The following is a 10672-nucleotide window of genomic DNA, read 5'->3' as shown; positions in this document are numbered from 1 at the left end:
ATACATTGGTCAAGAACGTTTCGTGATATTTATTAATAGCGTTCCCCTTTGTGCATTAGATATGTGTTCACGTATATATTAAAAATATTAATCCTATGTCAATCTGAACCTTCCTTAGAGTATCGTGTAAGATATGAAGTAGATCGGTTAAGAACTTTTGAGCTTTTTGTTAACAACGCTTCCGCTTTGTATGCAGGATGCGATGCTTAAATCTGGACAAATGAATCTTCTTGTTAAAAACAAACGTATTAAAACAAAACACAAAAGAAAATGAAAATCCTTTTACATGTTAGTAGTGATATCTTTAAAGACCAACATTTCTCGACGTAACCCCCTTCAGCCGCAACGTCAGCCTTCAATCTTATCCTGAAGCGATCGCACGCACTTTTTAAAACAGCGCTGTCAATATTTACGAATGCTGCTTCGATAGCGGTGCGTAGAGATGCGAAATTAGGGTGCCTCGTCTTACTGGTAACTCTTTCGACTATGCTACAAACATAGTAGTCGAAGGTGTTCTAATCCGGGCTATTCGGGGGCCAGACTCCTTTGACCAGAACGTGTCAACTTTATTCGAGAGCCAGTTTTGGACTAAATGGCTCTTATGAGGTTCTCCTCTGCAATTCGACGCATTGTTCGCTCACTGACATTCAATACTGACGCCAAATTCCTCAGCGACTGTCCCGGGCCCACCGCAGCCATTTCGATGACTGACATAGTTCGTGACACGCATTTAATCGAATGAGGTTTCTTCGCCGGGTTAGCGGAACATTGCAGAAATTTCTGCGAAGCATTATACTTGGTCACAATACAAGGTTTGTCCGGAAAATAGTATAAAACTTGAATAATGTCTTTATGTTGCAAGTTGCAGTCACCGCCAGGTGGGACTACTGCTGTAATCAATCCCATCAATGCTCAGTTCGAGTCAGAGCACTCTGCGTGAAGGTGGGAGTGTGCGGCAGCTTGTTGACAGTTACCCTTTTTCACCTGCCGTCGGCATGGAGCTCTCTCTCTGATTGAGGAACAGCGCGTCAACATCAAGTTTCTTGCAAAGCTAGGCAAGAAAGGCCGTGAGATTTTTGAGTGTTTGAAACAGGTTTACGGAGACAATTCTCTGAACGAACCAACCGTGAACAAGTGGTTAAAAAGGTTCCGGGATGGCCGAGAAGAAGTGAACGATGACCCTCGCCCAGGACATCCGTCGACATTGAGTTCCGAATTCGGGCTTGTGTTCTTAAAGACCGTAGATTGACAGTCAGAATGATTGCTGACGAGCTGTCAATCCCCAAAACAATCGTTCACGAAATCCTGACACAAAAACTTGAAATGAAGAAATTGTGTACGAAAATCGTACCGAAGCTCTTGACGCCAGAACAGAAAGCAAAGAGGGTTGAGTGCTGTGAGGATTGGTTGAAAGCAGAGGAACGAGGGGACCTCCTCAACCGAGTCATCACTGGAGACGAGTCCTGGTTTTACGAATTCGATGTGGAGCTCAAATCTCAAAGCAAGGAATGGAAACAAAAAAGTCGCGAAAATCAAGGTCCAATGTGAAGACAATGTTGATTGTTTGCTTTGATTCTAGGGGCATTGTTCACAAGAAATTTGTCCCTCCCGGCCAGAGAGTGAACGGAAAGTTTTACGTTGAAGTTCTGAAACGTCTTAGAGCTCGTGTGGCCCGAGTTCGATCGGAGTTGGCAAAAGGGGGCATGTGGATCCTACATCACGACAATGCGCCCGCTCACACGTCGCTCATTGTGCGCGAGTTTTTGGCACGAAGCTCAATCTCCGTGACAGACCACCCGCCTTATTCACCCGATTTAGTCCCGTGTGACTTCTTCATGTTCCCGAAATGCAAAATGGTGCTTCGGGGGCGGCACTTGGGAGATGTGGAAGCGATCAAGGCGGAAACGATACGGCAACTGAACAGCATCACAACTAAAGACTTTCAGCAATGTTATCAACAGTGGAAACGGCGTTGGCAGAAGTGTATCGCGTCTCAGGGCGAGTACTTTGAAGGAGACTATATTGTAATACCTGAATAATTGTAAACTAAAGTTATTATTCAACTTTTATACGTATTTTCCGACAAACCTCGTATCTCGGGTACCCGAAGAATCGAACTATTTCAGAAGGCGAACTTCCAGCGCAGCCACTCTGAGGTTCTGATTGTTTACCAGATGACTATGGCTTACGACAACGCTAGTCGCAACCTCCGGCGGAACTACTATACGGTGGGAAATTCACATTGAAGAGTGGGCCGGATTTAAGAGCCGCGCCCTGTATTATATATATTTATATACAGCATATACTAAAGAAAAACCTAGCAAATGCCCGTCCGAAAGTATATTACAGTATGGTGTTAAAAGTTCCATTAAACCGGTAAAATACTCTTCAAGATTTTTGCTAAGAACGATTCCCTTTTATAAACTCGTGAAAAATTTTAAGTAAATCGATCAAGTACTTTTCGACAGTTTCTGGTAACTACGTTTCCCCTTTGTATTTTGTACATTTGTGGATCATGTATTTTAAAAAAATAAGTAGCTGAACGTTTTTGGTATATCGTGTGAAAATGTGAAGCAAATCGGTCAAAAACTTTTAGAGAATTTTTCTAAAAACGTCTCGCTTTTATGTACTATGTTTTTATACGCCATAAAACTAAACTTAAAAAAGGTAGTATAAATACGTCTGTGCGTTTATTAGAGTCTCATGCGAAAAACTATGTAGCCTATGTCTGTCCGAACGTTTATGAGAATTTCATGTAAAAATCTAAAGCGAATCGGTCAAGAACTTTCCGGGAGTTTTGCTAGAAAGCTTTCACATGTCTATAGTTTATATGTATCGTTTACCATATACATTTAAGAAATGTGTTGCCTATGTCCTCCGAACGTTCATTGGAGTATCGTGTAAAAATCTGAAATAAATTGGACAAGATATTCTCTAAACTACAACTTGTCTTTATTTAGTATTATAGATTACGATTAGCGCTAATCCTGACTTGCGATACTGCACATTGATTTGAAGACTTTCATTGATTCTAGATCGATAATTGCTACGACTTTTTTGGCTGACTCTATGATGCCTCCTACGTCAATTTTTATGTTTGTTTCGTAATGTCAAATAGTTAGAAACATTCTCTAGCCCGTTTAAATCTCTGTATTCCACGAACGGTTTCAGGAAGTTTTGACTATCGTTGAATACAACAAAGTTAAAGGGGTTAGACAAAAACACGGAAACATCACATACACAATACATTACCACGCCTGATTCGGTGTAGAAGCCTGCCGGAGTGGCCGTGCGGTTCTAGGCGCTACGGTATGGAACCGAGCTATCGCCACGACCGCAGGTTCGAATCCTGCCTCGGGCATGGATGTGTGTGATGTCCTTAGGTTAGTTAGCTTTCATTAGTTCTAAGTTCTAGGCGACTGATGACCTCAGAAGTTAAGTCGCATAGTGCTCAGAGCCATCTGAACCATTCGGTGTAGAAAACAGTTTGGCACTCTAAACAGCTTCCAGATGTCTCGGAATGGATAAGTACAGATGCTGTATGGTTCGCAAGGGAATCTTATATATTCTTCCTGCTAAATAGTAGAAAATTGAGGTAAATGATGATGGAGGTGGACAGCGATCTCGCACCATCCTCTCCAAAAAACAAAAACCTCACAATGCCCATTAATATTGAGATGTGGTGACTGTAGTGGCCAGGGGATGTGCGACAAATCATCCTCGTGCTCACAGAACCAAACTGGTCACATAGTCCTTGGCAATAATGCTACCTTGCAGAGTAACCGATTATTGGATATAGCTGCCCAATCATCACCGAAGCGCCGCCACTTTTCGCTGTTTTTTGTGTCTTCGGCACCACATTTTTCTGCTACGAGCATTTGCATCACCGATTAGTGATTTCGAAATTCCAATTCGCCCTGCGATTTCCTGCTAACGCAAACGGAGCTCCCGTCGTTTTGTTTTGGTAGAGACAGGGCTCGGGAATTGCACCATTCAGTTCTGTAGTGGCTTTTGCAGCTGTCGTCCTCCTATCTTTCGTCACAGTTCTCTTCAATGACCGTGCTTCACCGTCACTCAACACGCTCTTTCATCTGCGTTGTGATTTAGCGGATGATATTTTCCCGATTTCTCTGTATGCGACAAAACTTCGGTACGGTGTCTCTTGAAACACCAAACACTCGCACCCGCCCCCTCCCCCCTTCTTGGTTGTGAAGTACGCACGACACGAGCACCAACACTTTGCCCACGCTCGAATTCACTTCACTCCGACATAAAGCACTCACATCTATACAGAAACAGGGAAGGCGATTGTAACTGAAGCAACCGGTTTTCGGTGATATCGTTTTCTTTTTTCATGATTCTTTTAACATGATTGTTAAAACCGCTGAAAATAACCGATTTCTGAAGTAACCCATTTTTCATTTTTTATTCCTATTACTTTCTGATTATTTCCTGTAATAAATGTAGGAATCGAACAAAGATTAAGATACATAAAATCAAAATGCTTAATTAAAACGACAAATGCAAGAAAACTTAATTCGTCTACAATTCGCTGCTTTTCATGTAAAGTTGTAAATGGCGGCCTATAACAAAAAAAAAATCACCAGTATTCTCCTAACTTTTCGAAACTAGCTCAAAAACATGTCGTCATCGATGACCATACCACTGTTTCGGCATTCTGAATAACCAGAGTGAAAACCGAGATTGCAGAATATTTTTGAAGATAATTTGCCCATTTTCAAGGGATACAGGCAGATGAAGGTATATTACGAAGGCAAAGGCAACAGATCAGTTGCTTCCAATTTTTATTGTAAACTATGAATGATCAGTTAGGTTCTGTTGTTGTGGCTCCTTCCATTCTTAACTATCTATAGGAAATGGAGCATTGTACTTCACTGGTACCGACACAGAAAAATACTTCCATACTGGGGATGGTGAGGTTCTAACTAATGTCCGACGACGACAAAGTGAAACTACCATTATACCAGACTGGGTAAGCCTCGCACACTTTATGTACAAGCATACCACACAATGGCCGACGTCACGTAATAACAGGCTGAATATCAGCAATGCTTTACCAGTTCTTATGCCACCTGTTTGGTGCTCTTTTCTGTCGGCATTGTTGTTAAAATAGCACTAACCGCTTTTCCCATTTTCTGTAATAACGCAATATTTCAAAGCAATCGAAATTTAATGAATAAAAATTACTCGTTTTTTTAAAAAAAGTTTATTTAGAAACCAAAAGCTTTAGCAATGCCGACATGGCTGATTGATATTTCTTTCTTTTACTGAGTTATTAGTAAAATCTAAAAAACACCTGTTATAACCGAGTAATACCAAGTATTCAGAACTAAAATACCAGTATCGGCAGTTAAAACCAGTCGGTTTTTCACACCCCTACATTGTTCTGAGCATGACTGCCACTTGCAACTTATTGAGGAAATAGCTCAAGTGTCCTTAATGGTCTGGTACGACAGTACAGCTTGCTGTTGCCGACGCCTTCACTTAACGATCGAGAGCAGCGACGTTTTATTATAATTGTCAATGCTAATAGACAAGCAGCACTGCGTGAAATGACTACAGAAATCAATGTGGGACGTACAACGAACGTATCCGTTATGACAGTGCGGCGAAATTTGGCATTAAAGGGCTATGTCAACAAACGACCGAGGCCTTTGTTAACAGCACTACATCACCTACAACGCCTCTCCTGGTCTCGTGAACATGTCGGCTCGACACTAGATGGCTGGATAACCGTGACCTGGTCAAATGAGTCCTGATTTCAGTTCGAACGACGTGATGGTAGTATTAGAGTTTGGCGGAAAACTCACGAAGACTTTGACCCAAGCTATCAACAAGGCACTGTGCAAGCTGGTGTTGGCTCCATAATGGCGTGGGCTGTGGTCACTTGGAATGGACTTAGTCCCCTGGTCAAACTGAACCGACCATTGATTCCAAATGGTTATGTTCGGCTACTTTTGCTACCATTTGCAGTCATTCATGGGCTTAATGTTTCCATAAAAATGCGCCACATCCCCGAACCACAATTTTTACCAATTGGTTTCAAGAATATTCCGGACAATTCGAGCGAATTATTTTGCCACACAAATCACTCGACATGGATCCTAACGAACATTTATGGGACATAATCGAGAGATCAGTTCGTCTAGAAATTCGTGCACCGGGAACACTTTCGCAATTACGGACGGCTACAGAGGAAGCATGGCTCAGTATTTCTGCAGGGGATAGCTAACGACGCGTTGAGTCCATGCCACGTCGAGTTGCTGCACTACGCCGGCCAAAAGGAGATCTGTCATCATATTGGGAGGTGTTTCATTACTTTTGTCACCTCAGTTTATATACTATTAAACTAAATGAGTTTCACCACCCTCTCTCTGACCCGCGATGTAGGGCTAAAATAGTTCTCTATACCATGCATCAGTAACTCAGTCCACAGGCCCTGGCTTGTCCATCGGTAGCGACCACACCACATCGACGACACCGAATAATTTATGGGTCGGGGGGGGGGGGGGGGGGGTCGTGGCCTCAGCATCTTGCTCTTCCAGTCGTTGTCAGTCTTCATTGCCTGGGGCTTCTACTACTTAGTCAAGTTGGTCTTTAATTCGCATTAGGAGGTTGAATGCACCCCGTTCCCGAACTCCCACCAAGGAAATACCTCTGGCAATATCGGGAATCGAGAACATGAGTCCTCCATACGACAGTCAGCCGCGCTAACCATCCAGCTACGAAGATGGTCACTACTAATCAGTACTCTGTAGCAATCTGACTACTTTGCAAGAACTCCCAGATCCAACCACTGGACTGGCGAACGAACAGCTGAGTCAGTCACCACGCGGTCACCGACCGGATGTGATGTCTATAAATAGCATGGGAGCACAAAATCAAAGAGGATAAGGACATGCACAAGAACTGTACACTTCAAATTTCCGTTGGAGAAAAACTGAATTTATTATCACTAACAACCACCCTCCAAGTTCGCTTCGTTCTTTAATTAACACTTCAAGGTAGCTAGTTGCTACAGGCTCTGATAAGTGACCTTTTCCTAAACAGACCGTATACGCCCGCTCAGCAACAACATCCACCTTAAAATCAAGTAACAGACGTAGCCAGTTCACAGACCCGTGCAAAGAAACACTTTCGAGCACTTTTCAAACTTTCCACAGAGAGAAGCAGCTTTATTAATCCCTGACGACCGACTTTCGAAATATACATCTGCACACCACCTCCTCCCCAGAAGAATCAAACCTTGACTCCTACACCCCAAAAGGGCTGCTGGTCGCCACCTCGACTTCGCCAGCTCCAAGACACTCCACAAAATTAACGTTCTGGCCTTTGAGACAATCAGCCCCCAGGGCAGAGAGTAGGCATTCCTATTGGCCACTTCCTGTTGGCATAGTATTGCTCTAAGATGCTGCTGCCTGCTAACACTTCAAGCATTTTGTTCCCAAAAGGTGTCAACACCACTACAAGCTTTTGAAAACATCGGGGTCCGTCCAGAGCATCTCACTTTTGCCGAATTAGGGGAAGACTGAAGAAAAATCAATACACGTCCACTGGATTTGTCGATGTGGACAAGGCTTTCAGCAATTTCAAATGGTGCAAGACGTTAGAAATTCTCAGAAAAAATGGGATAAGCTATAAGGATAGACGGGTAATATACAATACGTGTATGAACCAAGAGGGAAAAATAAAAGTGGAAGACCAAGGAAGAAGTGCTCGTATTTAAACGGGTGCAGGGCAGGGTGGAATCTTTCGTCCCTACTATTCAATCCTGCACAGAGAAAAATCAATGACGGAAATAAAACAAGGGTTCCACAGTGCGATTAAAATTCAACGTGAAAGGGTATCAGTGATAAGGTTCGCTGATGGGATTTCTATCATCAGTAAAAGTGAGAAGAGTTATAGGATTTCCCGAATGGAATGAACAGTCTGAGTACAGAATATGGACTAGGAGTAAATCGAAGAAAGACGAAATTAATGCGGAGTAACAGAAATCAGAACAGCGAGAAACTTAACATCAGAAGTGGAGATCAAGAAGTAGACAAAGCTAAAGAACTCTGCTACCTAGGCAGCATAATAACCCAGGACGGACGAAGCAAGGAGGGCATGAAAAGCATAGTAGCTATGGAGAAGAGGGTATTCCTGGCCAAGAGAAGTCTGCTAGTACCAAATATAGGTCGTCATCTGAGGAAGAAATTTTTGAAAATGACCGTTTCGAGCACAGCATTGCATGGTAGTGAGACATGGACTGTGGGAAAACGCTAACAGAAAAGAATCGAAGTCTTTGAGAAGTGATGCTGCAGAAGACTGTTGAAAATTAGATCATTGATAAGGTAAGTAATGAGGTGGTTCTCCGCAACGTCGGCGAGGGAACGAACATATGGAAAACACTAACAAGAGACACCATGTGTTTCTGTATAAAATTTAAACCAACTTTACCTCCCTCTCCATAAAAAGTTTACGTATTACCAAAACTATGTACCCGAAACTGTTATCCAACTTAAAAACTTGTATGCTAACTTTTGAAAAAAGAGAACCTAATTTGAGCTGAACAGTAACTGGCCTGAATACAACTGGTCTTTATATTAAATGCGCAACTGAAGTAAAACAATTACCTGCCCCAAATCAAAATTTCCGTTTACCTCGTGTCATGACAACATCGTTGCAGGTTTCTTGATTGCACAGTAACAAACAGCAAGCAGGCAGCGGCTAAGCTGTATTTCTACTTTGAACAGAAATTTTCAAACAGTACTCGAACTGATGCCTACCACATGATGCAATCTAGTAATGCGTAATATTAAACCTTCTCTAAACAGTGGGATGGGGAGAGCAACTACTCCGATGAAATAATAATCCAAGACAACGATTGTAGAATGTAGTATGTATTCCAAAGGGCAGAGTAAATCTTCGCGTGATCTTCACACACAACAATGGTCTGAACAGTAGGCTCCACTATGCGTAACATAAATAATTCAAACAGGGAACAGTTTTACCACAGAATTTCTATGAAAACCAAACAGATAAAACAGTTGATATGCAAATGCGTCACTCAGGGAAGTAGAGTGGTCTTTCTCTCAGCTCTGAGAAAGTGAACAACATTGAACAAAGTTAACTAGCCGGCAATAATCATTCCGACAAACTAGCCGCGCAGTGCTACAGTCTTACCTCAAGTTTCTATTCTTTAAAAAAAATTATTCAGAATTTATATTCTTTCCACCATTCAATATATACTTCATATTCAGCCTTGCTAGCCCTTACAATCAATCTTTCTTTATCTAACAGGTACAATCACAACACAGAACTGCTGAATACGTCCGTCACCTACCACACTAGTACTAAGAATGTGTCAGACTGAGGAGAGGCAAGGACAATGTCACAGCAAGACCGAAAATTGTTTAACAGTAACATGACTTGCCCTGTCTCCGACGTGTACATCAATAACTTACAAAAATCGAAATGACATGCCCTCCTTACAAACGCGTCCCACACGTCCTAAATGGTATTTAATTCGCGGGAATGGGCAGGCCAGTCCATTCGTCTAATATCCTCTCATTCCATGAGATACTCCACGCGCGCAGTTCGATGCATATCATCCATAAAAATGAAGTCAGGATGGAATGCACCCCTCACAAGACGCACGTCGGGAGCGAGTGAATCATTACAATAACAATGGCAGGTGACTGCACCATGTTTAAGAATTTGTAGCTCAGGACACGCATGCAACATTGTACCTCTCCCACCACGACACCTGGGCCACCAAAACGATCATTTTCAGCAATGGCGGGAAGTGAGAGCACGTGATGCACCTAAGAACATTGTCGAATACGATCGTTTCAGTGGTCCAGGCATGGTGTTGCCTGGGCGTACTGACCTGCAAAGCTTTGAACACGGTACATTCACCGATCAACATAATTGTAAAAGTCTACTCCATCCCATATGGGGTGCATTCGGACCTGACCTCGTTTTTATGTATGACAGTGCGCGAACCCGTCAATCAGCGCAGGTAGGTATATAAGCTCTCGGAACGAGATGATATTCGGCGAATGGAAACACCTGTCTGGTCACTCAATTTAAATCACTGAGCACGTGTGAACTCCGTTGGGCCGGCCGGTGAGGCCGAGCGGTTCTAGGCACCTCTGTCTGGAACCGCGCGACCGCTACGGTCGCAGGTTCGAATCCTGCCTCGGGCATGGATGTGTGTTATGTCCTTAGGTTAGTTAGGTTTAAGTAGTCCTAAGTTCTAGGGGTCTGATGACCTCAGAAGTTAAGTCCCAGAGGTGCTCCGAACCATTTGAACTATTTGAATTCCGCTGGGGAGACGTACTGCTGCTCGTCCATTAGTTGTCAAGCGCGCTGGAGGAATGAAACTCCTACCAGAAGAACTCCTTACTAAACTTCTGACCAACATCGGAGCACGTTGCAGAGCATGCATTGCCATTTGTGGTGATCACACACCCTATTAAGAACCAAGTCCTGCTTTCGCAAAGTCCGGGGGACCATCATACATAGCGCTGACTACAGTGTAATTATTACCTCTGAATAAAAGCGTCATCTCTGTTCGTCTCCTGGCGTACTTCTTTCAGTTATTTCTGTATAATGTAGTGGTTCTTTACCTATAGGCTCCAAGTTTCATCGAACTATGTCACTTCAC

The sequence above is a fragment of the Schistocerca serialis genome, chromosome 2 (genome assembly GCF_023864345.2).
Source record: "Schistocerca serialis cubense isolate TAMUIC-IGC-003099 chromosome 2, iqSchSeri2.2, whole genome shotgun sequence".
NCBI lineage: Eukaryota > Metazoa > Arthropoda > Insecta > Orthoptera > Acrididae > Schistocerca > Schistocerca serialis.
This window is presented reverse-complemented; position numbering follows the sequence as displayed.